Source organism: Tachyglossus aculeatus, chromosome X3, assembly GCF_015852505.1.
Source record: "Tachyglossus aculeatus isolate mTacAcu1 chromosome X3, mTacAcu1.pri, whole genome shotgun sequence".
Lineage (NCBI taxonomy): Eukaryota > Metazoa > Chordata > Mammalia > Monotremata > Tachyglossidae > Tachyglossus > Tachyglossus aculeatus.
Window position 1 is genome coordinate 29689560 of NC_052099.1, and position 16375 is coordinate 29705934.

A 16375-nucleotide genomic window follows, 5' to 3' on the forward strand; every position below is an offset into this window, starting at 1 on the left:
GGACAAATCAATTCATTCGATCGTATTTATTGAGGCTTACTGTGTGCAGAGCACAGTACTAATTCTAGGTGCCTCAGTCATCTCATCTGTAAAATGGGGACAAAGTGTCTGTTCTCATCCTCTTAGACTGTGAATCCCTTGAGGTGCGGGGATTGTGCCCAGTCTGATTATCTTGTATCTATCATGGCATTTAGTATAGAGAATGTATTAAACTCTAATGATTGTTATTTTTCTGCTGGTTCCTTAATAGTTTAAATTTTAACCTGGGGTAACCACCAAAATCTTATACGCGGCTATAAACACATTTTCTTGGAGAAACACTGTTCATCATCGTGGATGGTATTTACTGAGCGCTTATTGTGTGCCATAGAGCAGCTAGTTCTCTGTAAGTGTTCTACCCCGACATTGTCACACCCACCAGAGTAAATAAACAGCACACCCACCTTTCTTCTTGGCAGAAAAAGCCCCTGATTCAACCAATCTACCATGTTTTATCCCTCTTGGTTGCAAAACTGACAGCATTGGCTGTTGGAGAAGCAAGCTCCGTTTAGACTGTAAGCTCACTGCGGGCAGGGAATGTGTCTGTTTATTGTCTTACTGAACTCTCCCAAGTGCTTAGGACGGTAATAATAATGATGGCATTTGTTAAGCGCTTACTATGTGCCAAGCACTGTTCTAAGCGCTGGGGGAGATACAAGGTTGTCGGGTTGTCCCACGTGGGGCTCACAGTCTTAATCCACATTTTCTAGATGAGGGAACTGAGGCACAGAGAAGTGAGACTTGCCCAAAGTCACACAGCTGACAAGTGGTGGCACTGGGATTATAATAATAATAATGATGGCATTTATTAAGTGCTCACTATGTGCCAAGCACTGTTCTAAGCACTGGGGAGGTTACAAGGTGATCAGGTTGTCCCACGGCGGGCTCACAATCTTAATCCCCATTTTTCAGATGAGGTAACTGAGGCACAGAGAAGTTAAGTGACTTGCCCAAAGTCACACAGCTGACAATTGGCAGAGCCGAGATTTGAACCCATGACCTCTGACTCCAAAGCCCAGGCTCCTTCCACTGAGCCACACTGCTTCTCTACTGCTACTGCTCACAGTAAGTGCTCAATAAATACAACTGACAAGTGGAAATAGCACAGCACTGTTGGGTAAGGATTGCCTCTGTTGCCGAATTGTATTTTCCAAGCGCTTAGTACAGAGCTTTGCACACAGTAAGCGCTCAATAAATACACCTGAATAAATGAATGAACGAACTGGAAGTTTAATACAGTATCTGGTGCATATTAAGTACTTAAACACTATTTTTAAAAAAGTAGATGTATTTACCCAAAACTCAGGATAAATTTGAGGGACCCATAAAGAAAATCTGCTAGCCCTATTTCCAGCTGATTTAGTCAGTCCTTAGTTTAATGAGCCCTCCCCTAAAGAGCCCCAGCTGAAAGTGGTTTGGAAAAGCCCAAGATTGTTAAAGTTTCATTGTGCACGCGCACAAGCGGTGAAGACACATAATGAAAGTGTTGAAAGCCATTTCTTTGGCACCGAGTCGGAAGCCTAAATTTACCTGGGCCTCTACAGGTTTAAGCCGAGGTCGGGCTCCAAGCATTGTTCGCCGATGTGAGCGTGTATTGTGTGTCTGCCGGCATCCTACGTGCTGGAAAAATGTTCTCTTCTGACTCGCCCTTGGGGCTTCCCAGTTTTTCCAGTGAAGGTTTTCTTCACTGAGCAGCCAAGACACCTGAGCCTCTCTCAGGTAAGGACCTTGCTGAAAGAGCAGTGAGGCCTAGTGGATCAATCAATCAATCAATCGTATTTATTGAGCGCTTATTGTGTGCAGAGCACTGGACTAAGCGCTTGGGAAGTCCAAGCTGGCAACATATCATCATCATCAATCGTATTTGAGCTCTTACTATGTGCAGAGCACTGTACTAAGCGCTTGGGAATTCCAAGTTGGCAACATATAGAGACAGTCCCTACCCAACAGTGGGCTCACAGTCTAGAAGGGGGAGACAGAGAACAAAACCAAACATATTAACAAAATAAAAATAAATAGAATAGATATGTACAAGTAAAATAAATGGATAAGAGCCCGGAGCCGGGAGTCAGAAGGCCCTGGGTCTTAATTCTGGCTCCTCCACTGTGTGATCTTGAGAGAGTCCCTTCACTTCTCTGGGCCTCAGTTACCTCCTCTGCAAAATTCATTCAATCGTATTTATTGAGCGCTTACTGTGTGCAGAGCACTGGACTAAGCGTTTGGGAAGTCCAAGTTGGCAACATACAGATACGGTCCCTACCCAACAGTGGGCTCACAGTCTAGAAGGGGGAGACAGACAACAAAACAAAACATATTAACAAAATAAAATAGAATAAATATGTACAAGTAAAATAGAGTAGTAAATATGTACAAACATATATACATATATACAGGTGCTGCGGGGAGGGGAAGGAGGTAAAGCGGGGGGATGGGGAGGGGGAGGAGGGGGATTAAATGAGGATTAAGACTGAGAACCCCATGTGGGACAGGGACTGGGTCCAACCGGATTAGCTTGTATCTACCCAGCGCTTAGAAGATGCCTGGCACATAGTAAGCGCTTAAATACGACAATTTTTATTATTATCACAATCAGGTATTTGGCTACCAGTGCACACTCAATAAATACCCTTAAATACTGCATCAGAGCACATATCCCTCAACCCCAAGCACACTACAGTGGCAATGTATCAGGGGCAAGTCACTTCACTTCTCTGTGCCTCATTTTTAAAATGGGGATGGAGACTGTGAGCCCCACAGGGGACAATATGATCACCTGGTATCTACTCCAATGCTTAGAACAATGCTTGGCACAAATCAATCAATCAATCTTATTTACTGAGTGCTTACTGTGTGCAGAGCACTGTACTAAGTGCTTGGGAAGTACAAGTTGGCAACATATAGAGACAGTCCTTACCCACAAAGTAAGCACTTAACAAATACCATCATTATTATTATTACTATTGACTTATTACCACATTATTACCACAGCACCTGTATATATGTATATATGGTTGTACATATTTATTACTCTATTTATTTATTTATTTAACTTGTACATATCTATCCTATTTATTTTATTTTGTTAGTATGTTTGGTTTCGTTCTCTGTCTCCCCCTTCTAGACTGTGAGCCCACTGTTGGGTAGGGACTGTCTCTATATGTTGCCAATTTGTACTTCCCAAGCGCTTAGTACAGTGCTCTGCACATAGTAAGCACTCAATAAATACGACTGATGATGATGACTTGGCTTCTAACACAAGCTCTGCCACTTTCTTGGATCTTGAGCAAGTCAATTTTAACTTGCCTGGATTTCAGTTTCTTCCACTGTAAAATGGGGAATTTAAAACCGCTTCTCCCTCCCACTTAGAACTGGGAGCCCCATGAGGGACCGGGACTGTGTCTGACCTGATTAACTCACATCTACCCCAGCATTTAACGGCGCTTGACATAGTAAGCGCCTAACAACTACCGCAATTATTAGTCACCACTAATGCCAGTTAAAAGTGGAACTTCTAGAGTGCACTGAGTCAGAACTTGGGTGGCGGACTACAACTAAATTTTTACACCTATCCCACGTAATGCAAGACAACCGTTCACTTTACCATGAGGGAAACAACTAGAAATAATTATAATTATTATTATTACAAAGTATTGCTATGAGAAGCAGCGTGGCTCAGTGGAAAGAGCACGGGCTTTGGAGTCAGAGAACATGGGTTCAAATCCCAGCTCCGCCATCAGCTGTGTGACTTTGGCCACATCACAACTTCTCTGTGCCTCAGTTACCTCATCTGTAAAATAGGGATTAAGACTGTGAGCCCCCCGTGGGGCTGATTACCTGATCACCTTGTAACCTCCCCAGCGCTTAGAACAGTGCTTTGCACCTTGTAAGCACTTAATAAATGCCATCATTATTATTATTAATTGTGGTGTTTGTTAAGGCTTACTATGTGCCAGACACCGTTCTAAGTGCTGGGGTAAGAGACAAGATAATCAGTTTGGACACAGTCCCCGTCCCACAATAGGGCTCACAGATATAATCCCCATTTTACAGTTGAGGGAACTGAGGCACAGAGAAGTTAAATGACTTGCCCAAGATCACACGGCAGGCAATTTGGGGAGCTGACTCCATGGGAATGAAGGCACAGCACTGACCAAATCCCCATAAGAAAACAGATTGGGGTTTATATTTCTTCGATTCTCATCTTCGATCGTTCTGAACATATTTTCAGATGAGGAGGAAAGATGTAAAAGAAAAAAAAGCAATAGTTTAGAATAGCTGTAAAAGCATGAAATGTTCCCTTTGCAGAAAGCATGTTTCCAATTCCTATCCGCCCCCCTTCCATCCAAAATTCACAAACTGGAACTGATTAAACTTTTCCCTCCAATTCCATTGGGTATGTCGTTAGACCTATTTCAGATGGGAAGTTAGGGGATTTGCCCAAAACTACAAAGTTAGTCAGGGATAAAAATCTGGGGTGGAGCCCAGGAGACATTGTTCAAAACTCTAACCACTAGACAATACTCCCCTCCAGTGTCTCCAACTGATTGATTCCTTGGGTACTTTGCTCTCAGCGGTTTTTTAATGGGCACCAATTCATTGTCAAACCCTAATCACAGGTAATCCTTGCAGGGAATTCAGGCATTTGGGTTTGCTCCGCTCCTTTTCCAAAATGGCCTTGGACAGCATCTTTGCGGAAATAAGACACAGTGAACTATTTTCTCATCACATTCTTTTCCTACTTGAATTAAGCTTCCTGCAGTGAAACTGTTGGTATTTCCCATGAGGTAGAACCTAGTTTTGGAAGATGATTATCAATAAGAAAGCTTTTATGATATAGATATGTATACACAGACACATATGCATATATATATACATACATATGTATATATACACACACGATACGTCCCTCTAGACTGTACAACCTTCTAGTCAATAAGTTCGTTGCTACAACTGATTGATTTTAGTGCTGTCTCCTCCACTAGACTGTAATAATAATAATAATGATGGCATTTATCAAGTGCTTACTATGTGCGAAGCACTGTCCTAAGCGCTGGGGAGGTTACGAGCTGATCAGGTTGTCCCACAGGGGCTCACAGTCTTAATCCCCGTTTTACAGATGAGGTAACTGAGGCCCAGAGAAGTGACTTGCCCAAAGTCACCCAGCTGACAGTTGGCGGAGCCAGGATTTGAACCCATGACCTCTGACTCCAAAGCCCGGGCTCTTTCCACTGAGCCACGCTACTTCAGGCCACACTGTAAACTCAAGAGCAGGGGTCAGTTGAGTGCTTTATTGAGCATTTACTGTGTGCAGAGCACTGTACTAAGCGTTTGGGGGAGTACAATATAACAGAGTTGATAGATGGGTAGGGACTGTCTCTATATGTTGCCAACTAGTACTTCCCAAGCGCTTAGTACAGTGCTCTGCACACAGTAAGCGCTCAATAAATATGATTGATGATGATGATGATATGTTCCCTGCCCACAAGGAGATGACAAGTTGGTGGGGGAGACAGGCATTCAGATATGGACATGTACATAAATGCTGTGGGGCTGAGAGTTGGGTGAATAAAGGGTACAAATCCAAATGCAAGGGTAACCCAGAAAGGAGAGGGAGTAGGGAAAATGAGAGCTTAGTCGGGAAAAACTTCTTGGGTATTGACTCTACTGTGCTCTCCCAAGTGCTTAGCACTCAGTAGGTGCTCAATTAATATTATAATTAATTGATCATCCAGTTTTAACACCGAAGACAGCCAAACCAGTTCATTCACGTCCCGAAGGATGTCTTTGGCTTGAATATCCAATTTCCTCATCCAACATTGAGTAAACTAAGCACACAGTTACCTAATACCCTTTGCACTGTGTCTTCTAGTTATTCATTCATTCAGTAGTATTTATTGAGCACTTACTGTATGCAGAGCACTGTACTAAGCGCTTGGGAAATACAAGTTGGCAACATATAGAGACGGTCCCTACCCAACAGTGGGCTCACAGTCTAGAAGATAATAATAATAATGATGGCTGCTTCTCCTAGTTGAGCTGTCTCAGACACCATGCCACTAATAATAATAATGATGGCATTTGTTAAGCGCTTATGTAAGCGCTTATGCTTATGTAGAGAAGCAGCGTGGCTCAGCGGAAAGAGCACGGGCTTCGGAGTCAAAGGACATGGGTTCTAATCCTGCCTCCGCCACTTGTCAGCTGTGTGACTTTGGGCCAGTCATTTCACTTCTCTGGGCCTCAGTTTCCTCAACTGTAAAATGGGGATTAAGACTGTGAGCCCCCTGTGGGACAACCTGATCACCTCGTAACCTCACCAGTGCTTAGAACAGTGCTTTGCACATAGTAAGTGCTTAATAAATGCCATTATTATTATTGTTATTAAGTGGTGGAGCCGGTATTAGAACCCACAACCTCCAACTCCCAAACCCGTGCTTTTTCCACTAAACCACGCTGCTTCTCTAGTGCTGGGGAGGTTACAAAGTGATCAGGTTGGCTTTGGGCAAGTCACTTCACTTCTCTGTGCCTCAGTTCCCTCATCCGTAAAATGGGGATTAAGACTGTGAGCCCTATGTGGGATAACCTGATCACCTTGTATCCTCCCCAGCTCTTAGAACAGTGCTTTGCATGTAGTAAGCACTTAACACATGCCATTATTATTATTATTGAGAAGCAGCATGGCTCAGTGGAAAGAGCCTGGGCATTGGAGGTAGAGGTCATGGGTTCAAATTCTGGCTCTGCCAACTGTCAGCTGTGTGACTTTGGACAAGTCACTTAACTTCTCTGGGCCTCAGTTCCCTCATCTGTAAAATGGGGATGAAGACTGTGAGCCCCCTGTGGGACAACCTGATCACCTTGTAACCTCCCCAGTGCTTAAAGCAGTGCTTTGCACATAGTAAGCACTTAATAAATGCCATTATTATTATTACATACAAAGCACTGTTCTAAGCGCTGGGGAGGATACAAGGTGATCAGGTTGCCCCATGTGGGGCTCATAGTCTTCATCCCCATTTTACAGATGAGGTAACTGAGGCACAGAGAAGTTAAGCGACTTGCCTAAGGTCACACAGCTGACAATTGGCGGAGCAGGGATTTGAACCCACGACCTCTGACTCCCAAGCCCGGGCGCTTTCCACTGAGCCACACTGCATCTCACTAGCCTCCTTAGTTTGGACCCCATCACTCGTTTTAGAGATTTGAGTACCCGTATCAGGAAAATCAGTTGCTATAACTGACTTCACTGGATTGTCATAGTAAAAGTTGCCCTGTAAATTCTCATTACTGTAATTACGATGTGATCGCAAGCTGAAACTGGACAAGTATATCGTGCAATCAAGGTAACCCCTGGAGCAATAGGAAATGCTGTTGAAAAAGGATGAATGCTTGCTTTAGAGAAAACATTCAGAATTTACCGATTGCACCATCTATTTGAAATACATCTCATAGTCTTTTATCTAGGGCAGGGGTCTTACATCTCTTTTTTTATGATATTTGTTAAGCACTTAGTATGTGTCAAACACTGGGATAGAGGGAGGTAATCAGGTGGAAGACAGTGTTCCGTATGAGATGCACAGTCTAAGTGGGAGGGAGAGCAAGTACTTAACCCCCACTTTACAGTTGAGTAAACTGAGGCCCGGAGAAGTGACTTGTCCGTGGTCATACAGCAGACACTAGAAAGAGCTGGGATTGAAACCCAGGTCCTCTGACTCCCAGCCCTGTGCTCATTCCAAGCAACACGGTGTAGTGGATAGAACACGGGCCTGGGATTCGGAAGCTCATGGGTTCGAATCCCGACTCCAACACCTGTCTGTTGTGTGACCTTGGGCAAGTCACTTCTCCAGACCTCAGTTCCACCACGTGGAAAATGGGGATGAAAAATGTGAGCTCCATGTGGGACTGGTACTGTGTCCAACCTGCTTAGTTTGTATCTACCCCTTGTGCTTAGAGCAGTGCTCAGCACATAGTAAGGACTTAAATACCGTAATTATTATTATCATCATTATTCAGGACCATATCCGCAAGGTCAATCAATCAATTGTATTTATTGAGCGCTTACTGTGTGCAGAGCGCTGTACTAAGCGCTTGGGAAGTACAAGTTGGCAACATATAGGGACAGTCCCTACTCAACAGTGGGCTCACAGTCTAGGTCAATAAATCAATTGTGTTTAATAAGCATTTACTGCGTGCAGAGTGACGGGACACATTCCCTGCCCACAGCAAACTTATAGTCTAGAGGGGGAAGAGGTCCCCATGTGGGAATTAATAAAACCTAGGACTGGATTTCAAAGAGACGGAGATGCAGGCCAGGAGGAACTGATGAATAAAAGACAAACCAAGGAGAGTCAGTTACCAGAGCAGCCAGGCACGATACCAGGAGGAAGATCCCAAAAAACAAGGGAAGACACGGGCCGGGAACTCTTTCCAAAGAAGCCAGACTGGAGCACGAGGTATTCATAAACCGGAGCACATAGCTTTTTGTGACCACAAGACAGGCAAGCACTTGAGAGGCTTCCTGAAGAGAGGAAGTGGGTGAGATCATACCCTACAGGTGTTTCTTCTTCTGGGTCCCTCACCTGGGACAGGGCCTCTGCCTCAGACAGAATCCTCTCCAGTGTGGCTTAGTGGAAATAGCACGGTCTTGGGAATCAGAGGTCGTGGGTTCGAATCCAGCCTCCCCCACATGACTGTTGTGTGACCTTGGGCAAGTCGCTTCACTTCTCTGTGCCTCAGTTCCCTCATCTGTAAAATGGGGATTAAGACTGTGAGCCCCACGTGGGACAGCCTCATCACCTTGTATTCCTCCAATGCTTAGAACAGTGCTTTGCACATAGCGAGCGCTTAACAAATCCCATTATTATTATTAGAGAAGCAGCGTGGCTCAGTGGAGAAGAGCCCGGGCTTTGGAGACAGAGGTCATGAGTTCAAACCCCGGCTCCGCCAATTGTCCGCTGTGTGACGTTGGGCAAGTCACTTCACTTCTCTGTGCCTCAGTTATCTCATCTGTAAAATGGGGATTGAGACTGTGAGCCCCATGTCGGACAACCTGATCACCTTGTAACCTCCTCAGCGCTTAGAACAGTGCTTTGCACATAGTAAGCGCTTAATAAATGCCATCATTATTATTATTATTATTATTTGTTGAGTGCTTACTATGTGCTAGGTGCTGTACTAAACGCTGGGGAGGATACAAGCAAATCGGGTCAATCACAGTCTCTGTCCTGTTTCCAGGAAGGGGATAAGACCAGCCTTCCTGAAAATATTCCCCTCCTCCAACTCCACTCCTGATGGCCAGATAATAATAATAATGATGATAATGGCATTTATTAAGTGCTTACTATGTGCAAAGCACTGTTCTAAGTGCTGGGGATGTTCCCAGGTGATCAGGTTGTCCCACGCGGGGCTTACAGTCTTAGTCCCCATTTTACAGATGAGGGAACTGAGGCACAGAGAAGTTAAGTGGCTTGCTCAAAGTCACACAGCTGACAGCTGGCGGAGCCGGGATTTGAACCCGTGACCTCTGACTCCAAAAAGCATGCTCTTTCCACTGAGTTAGGACAGTAAAAAACGTTCCCCTGAACCTGGGCCCAGAACCCTTTAGCCACCTTGAGCGAGACTACGGAAGAGAGCAATGTGAAGAGAGGCAGCATGTCCTAATGGATGGAGTCCATGCTTGGAAGTCAGAGGAACTGGGTTCTAATCCCTGCTCTGCCACTTACCTGCTGGGTGACCTTGGGCAAGTCGGGATCCCCCTGTGTCATCAATCGTATTTATTGAGCACTTACTGTGTGCAGAGCACTGTACTAAGCGCTTGGGAAGTACAAGTTGGCAACATACAGAGACAGTCCCTACCCAACAGTGGGCTCACAGTCTAAAAGTAGACTGTGGACTGTAGACTGTAGACTGTAAGCTGTAGACTGTAAGCACCTTGTGGGAAGGAATTCCATCCACCAGCTTTGTTGTATCGTACTTTCCCAAGCACTTAGTGCAGTAAGTGCTTAATAATTACCACCAATTGACATTAGGAGCTTTTTGTTTGATGGCATTTATTAAGCGCTTCCTATGTGCAAAGCACTGTTCTAAGCGCTGGGGAGGTTACAAGGTGATCAGGTTGTCCCACGGGGGGCTCACAGTCTTAATCCCCATTTTACAGATGAGGTAACTGAGGCCCAGAGAAGTGAAGTGACTTGCCCAAAGTCACACAGCTGACAATTGGCAGAGCCGGGATTTGAACCCATGACCTTTGACTCCCAAGCCCGTGCTCTTTCCACTGAGCCACGCTGCTTCTCTTATAGTCTCTCCAACCTATTTGTAAACATTTTTACGTCTGTCTCTCCCATTATGGTGTAAACTCCTTGCAGACAGGGAGCATGTTTGTTTGTTTGTTTTATAGTATTTGTTAAGCACTTACTATGTGCTAAACACTGTTCGAAGCACTGGGGTAGATGCAAGTCAGTCCCGGTACCACATGAGTCTCACAGTCTAAATAGGAGGGTGAATAGAACTGAGGCACATAAAAGTTAAGTGACTTGCCCAAGGTCACACTGCAAGCAATTGGCAGAGGCAGGATTAGAAACCAGATCCTCTGACATGTCATGCTACCTCTGCTGCTTCAATGCACAGTATTGGGAGGCACTCAATAAATACTTTTACTCTTTTAGATACTCCTGCTTCCTCCTAATAAATAATAATAATGGCATTTATTAAGTGCTTACTATGTGCAAAGCACTGTTCTAAGCGCTGGGGGGATACAAGGTGATCAGGTTGTCCCACGGGGGGGCTCACAGTTTTAATCCCCATTTCACAGATGAGGTAACTGAGGCCCAGAGAAGTGAAGTGACTTGCCCAAAGTCACACAGCTGACAGTTGGCGGATCCGGGATTTGAACCCATGACCTCTGATTCCAAAGCCCAGGCTCTTTCCACTGAGCCACGCTGCTTCTCTCTTCTCCTCTCTGCTTCTGCCTCTCCACTGGCCCTGCATCCCAGCCAGTCACAACCTACGGGTCGTCTCCAAGCCAATAAGTGATTACAGAAGCAGCATGGCTTAATGGAAAGAGCACAGGCTTAAGAGTCAGGGGTCATGGGTTCTAATCCCGGCTCTGACGCTTGTCAGCTGTGTGACTTTGGGCAAGTCACTTCACTTCTCTGTGCCTCAGTTACCTCATCTGTCAAATGGGGATTAAGACTGTGAGCCCCACGAGGGACAACCTGATTATCCTGTATCTACCCCAGCGCTTAAAACAGTGCACATAGTAAGCACTTAATAAATGCCATTATTATTATTATTATTTATTAGGAGGAAGCAGGAGTATCTAAAAGAGTAAAAGTATTTATTGAGTGCCTCCCAATACTGTGCGTTGAAGCAGCAGAGGTAGCATAACATGTCAGAGGATCTGGTTTCTAATCTTGCCTCTGCCAATTGCTTGCAGTGGCACATAGTAAGCACTTAATACCATCATTATTATTATTATTATTACATTTGGGATAAGACAGACAAAGTGTGTGTGTGTGAGAGAGAGAATCTATATATTTGTGTATATCTATGCTTGTATTTGTGTGTCAATGCATGTATGTCACATATGGGTGTGAATGTAATCTTCCAAGCACTCACTGTTTGAATTTGTGCTAAATTCAACACTCCGCCCTAACTCTCAATTAATTTGCTGATTTCCTATGGGTTCCGCATTAGATCGGGAAAACCAATAATTCTCTCTACTTTTAACCACAGAGATAATTCCTTACTTGAAACTGAACTCCTTATTCCTTATGGCGGTTGCTTCAGTAAGGTTACCATAATTAAAGGAACACAGAAAAGACTTTTCCCATTTTAGTACCCCTTAGGCAAACCAGTTTGTTTTCAAGGTAGAGGTTGGGCAATGAAATAAGTTGGGAGGAGGAACAGGTGGAGAGGTGGACAATGCACAGATTTTTAGGTGAAAAGTTAACTAGAGAATGGGTAGAATTAGACAGGTGGAGCATTTATCTGTTGAAAGGGATCAGGGATCACCCTGAAGCAGCGTGGCTCAATGGAAAGAGCATGAGCTTTGGAGTCAGAGGTCATGGGTTCGAATGTCGGCTCCACCGCATGTCTGCTGTGTGACCTTGGGCAAGTCACTTAACTTCTCGGAGCCTCAGTTCCCTCATCTGTCAAATGGGGATGAAGACTGTGAGCCCCACATGGGACAACTTGATCACCTTGTATCCCCCCAGCGCTTAGAACAGCGCTTTGCATGTAGTAAGTGCTTAACAAATGCCATAATTATTATTATTATCAGGGCATTATAACTCAGAAAATTAAACACCACACACAAAATAAATTCTAACGGCAGGAGGCCAGTCATGAAAGATCTAGACCCTGGCTCCTTCACCCACCAGGTTGAGACTTGCTAAATCTGAGGGATTCTGTCGAGAAAGAAGACAGCCAGCTTGGAGGTCAGAGCCCAGGAACCCGACATTCATCATGAAAAGCCAACTTCCTCCAAAAAATAAAATAGTCCAACATGCTCCAACCAGTGGGAAGTAAAACTGGCATAACCGACTGTCCCTTGTATTGTTATTTTCAGATACTTCAAGTTCTCTTTCTTCTCTTGCCTCTCTGTTCTCTAGCAGGATTTATAATCCTAAAAGCCAAAGCAATCAGCCAGCGGGTGGAATGAAGGCATACGGAGTCATTTCAAGAACGTTACAGAAGACGTCGTTTTGAGTGGCTTTCTTTACACCACACTTCCCAGAGGAAACAGCAGGCCTCAGGAGTATGTGTGGATGTACTGAATACTACTTATTGAACACTCCTGCACTTGGGAGCCATGATATATTCCCTTTCCATAAAGAACTCATATTCTAGTCCTCCCCCTTCTAGACTGTGAGCCTGTTATTGGGTAGGGAAGCAGCGTGGCTCAGTGGAAAGAGCCCGGGCTTTGGAGTCAGAGGTCATGGGTTTGAATCCTGCTCCACCAGTTGTCAGCTGGGTGACTTTGGGCAAGTCACTTCACTTCTCTGGGCCTCAGTTACCTCATCTGTAAAATGGGGATGAAGACTGTGAGCCCCACGTGGGACAACCTGATCACCTTGTAACCTCCCCAGCGCTTTGAACAGTGCTTTGCACATAGTAAGCGCTTAATAGATGCTATTATTATTATTATTATTAGGGACCATCTCTATATGTTGCCAACTTGTACTTCCCAAGTGCTTAGTGCAGTGCTCTGCACACAGAAAGCGCTCAGTAAATATGATTGAATAGAATAGAATTCAAGTGGGGAAGACAGGTGCAGAGATATTTACAAATAGGGTAATCAAAGTAAATAATCAGTTGAGTAACCAAACAATAGCATTTCATGAGTGCTTACTGTGTGCAGAGTACTGTACTAAGCATTGGAAGCAGTATAATAATGTAACAGAGTCAGTGGACACACTCGTTGCCCACATTCAAAAGGGCTGAAGGTGTGAGTCCAGTGTGGGTTGGAGACTGTGTCTAACTGGGTTATCTTAGTGCTTAGCACATAGTAAAGGCTTAATGATTATTATTATTACATAAAAGCCGGGGATGGCTGGTAGACTTGTATGCCTGGGGCACCAGAACTAATCGGAGAAGGTTCATCGATGGAGGTGGGAATTCAGAAGGACTTCAAAGCTGCAGGGCACTGTAGTCTGCGGATTTGAGGAGGGAGGGAATTCCGGACTGGGAAAAGAGCACGAGTGATTGCACAGAGGCAGGTGCAGGCTACAGCAATGTGCAGTGAAAAGGTGAGCTTGGGAGGAATGGAAAGAACAACGTAGGGATTCCTCATGAAGAGAAAAGATACGGAAGATGGGACGAGTTGGTGGAAAGCTTTGAAAACAAATGTGAGGAGCTTTGGAGTTATGAGGAGGGGAGAGTTAAGTACCGAGCAAAGCATCAAGAAGATAAATGAAGCATGATTCGACAAAGCCTGATACAACATCCCAGCAAAACGACAAGACGTTCACACGTCCTGACTCTAAGCAGCGGAAGCTGTTGCTTTTTGACACCCAGGATGTTCATTTTTCTCAAGTTTGACATCTTACTGGAATGTGGGGTGATGATTTTTTGATAAGCCATGGTTAAACCTGTGACAGCCATGCAGTTTTATGTCAATCGGTGGTATTTATGTATCGCTTACTGTGTGCAGAGCACTATACTAAGCGCTCTGGAAAGTACAATACAATAGAGCAGGTTAATGCAATCCCTGTCCACAAGTAGTTTACCACCTGTGGGGAGGAAAAAAAGCACTCACATTCGAATTATATATTTATATTGTACTCTCCCAAGCACTTAGTATGGTACTCTGCACACAGTAAGCACTCAAGAAATACAACTGACTGATTGATTCATTCATTCATTGAAATGAGCTCTACATGTTTTCTCGACAAAAAGGATGCTCAAAAAGGAAAGGGGTGGGAATAAGGAAGAGACTGTCAGGAAATAATAATAATAATTGTGGTATTTGTTAAGTGCTGTGTGCCAAGCACTGTACTAAGCACTGGGGTAGATAAGAGCAAATCAAGTTGGACACAGTCCCTGTCCCACATGGGGCTCACAGTCTTAATCCCCATTTTCCAGATGAGGTAATTGAGGCACAGAAAAGTGAAGTAACTTGCCCAAGGTCACACAGCAGACAAGTGGTGGAATTGGGATTAGAACCCAGTTCCTCCTGGCTCCTATGCCCGTGCTCTATCCATTGGGCCATGCTGTACAAGTTTCTCTGCAATTGATATGCTTGAGTGGTTTTATTAATAATAATAATAATAATAATAATGGCATTTATTAAGCACTTACTATGTGTAAAGCACTGTTCTAAGCTCTGGGGGGATACAAGGTGATCAGGTTGTCCCACAAGGGGCTCACAGTCTTCATCTCCATTTTCCAGATGAGGGAACTGAGGCACAGAGAAGTGAAGTGATTTGTCCAAAGTCACATGGCTGACAATTGGCGGAGCCATTATTTGAACCCATGACGCCTGATTCCAAAGCCCGGGCTCTTTCCACTGAGCCATGCTGCTGCTTTTATTCTGGAAGGCTTCCACCTCCTCCACCCACAAACTGTAACCGTGACTTAACCATGTTTCTTGGTGGCCAACAACCAGAGAGGGGATTATAGAGACAGTGGAAGCTCTTAGTACAGTGCTCTGCACACAGTAAGCACTCAATAAATGCGATTGAATGAATGAATGGAAGACTTGAGAAAAATCACTATACAAAAGAAAACTGTAGAGATCATTCCTGGATCCAGCAGTCACAGACTCATCAGCGAAGAAGGACTGAGAGTGAAGAGAGAGAGAAGCTAAAATAGTCTAGAAATGAAGTGGGATTATTAAAGGATACCCAGTAAGGAAACATAAACTGGCAGTAAATTAAGTGAGATGATTAAAGTGCGATTTAATAAAAGAAAATGAAGTAGAGAACAAGTTGGGGAATTGTTATTATGAAAGGGTATAAAAAGAAGATGATGCAGGCCAGTGTTGCTCAAAATTGGGGTTGTTAGCCAGGAAGGGATTGTGATCATTTGTGTCCTGGATCCCCTAGACTGTGTCTTCCAATGACACAAATCACCACTGCCACCACCAACAGGGCAGAGGGAGACAGAGAAAGTTCCCTTGCAATCCTGTATAAATGTTTGTCATGACAAATCATAAGTAAAAAGGTGAGTGAGAGAACAGATCCCAATATAGGCCCACTTGACAAATAAATCCATTACAAATAAGCAGATAAAAACCTGAGTGTTGAAAGGTAGGGTAGTCTAATCTATCAATCAACCCATGGTATTTATTGGGTGTCTATTGCAGGCAAAGCACTGTACTGAGTGCTTGGGGAAAATACCATAGACCTGTGAATACCTGATGCAATAGGATTTTGCTGTGGAAAAATGGTTGTAAGCATTCGTCCGTTACCGTCATTCGATAGCAGACGCTACCAGAAACTACTTTTCCAACAAGATTTTCACAAAATGCCTAAATACAAAATAAGCACTTAAACTGAAAAGAAGAGAATAGGAGTTCCATTGGCCCAAGAAACAGCTGAAAATTTTCTTACAAAATGAACTTTATCTGAGGGAGGTGAGGAGGAAGGAGGAACAAATTAGTAAGCTCAATATTTTAACTGAGCACAACCCAGGCTCCAGGGCTTGGAGAGGTTTTGAGGGTTTTTTTATGATTTTTAAATCTGGCAGGATGTTCCCTACACTGTAACTCTAATAAAACTTGATTCATTGGAGGAAGCTAGTTGGGTTGAAGTACTATCCTTCTCTAACAAAGTACGTAGTGTCTTTGAAAAGCCACGGCAAGGATCCTGGTGGCTAAAACTGCCAACATCAGAAGGACTGTTTC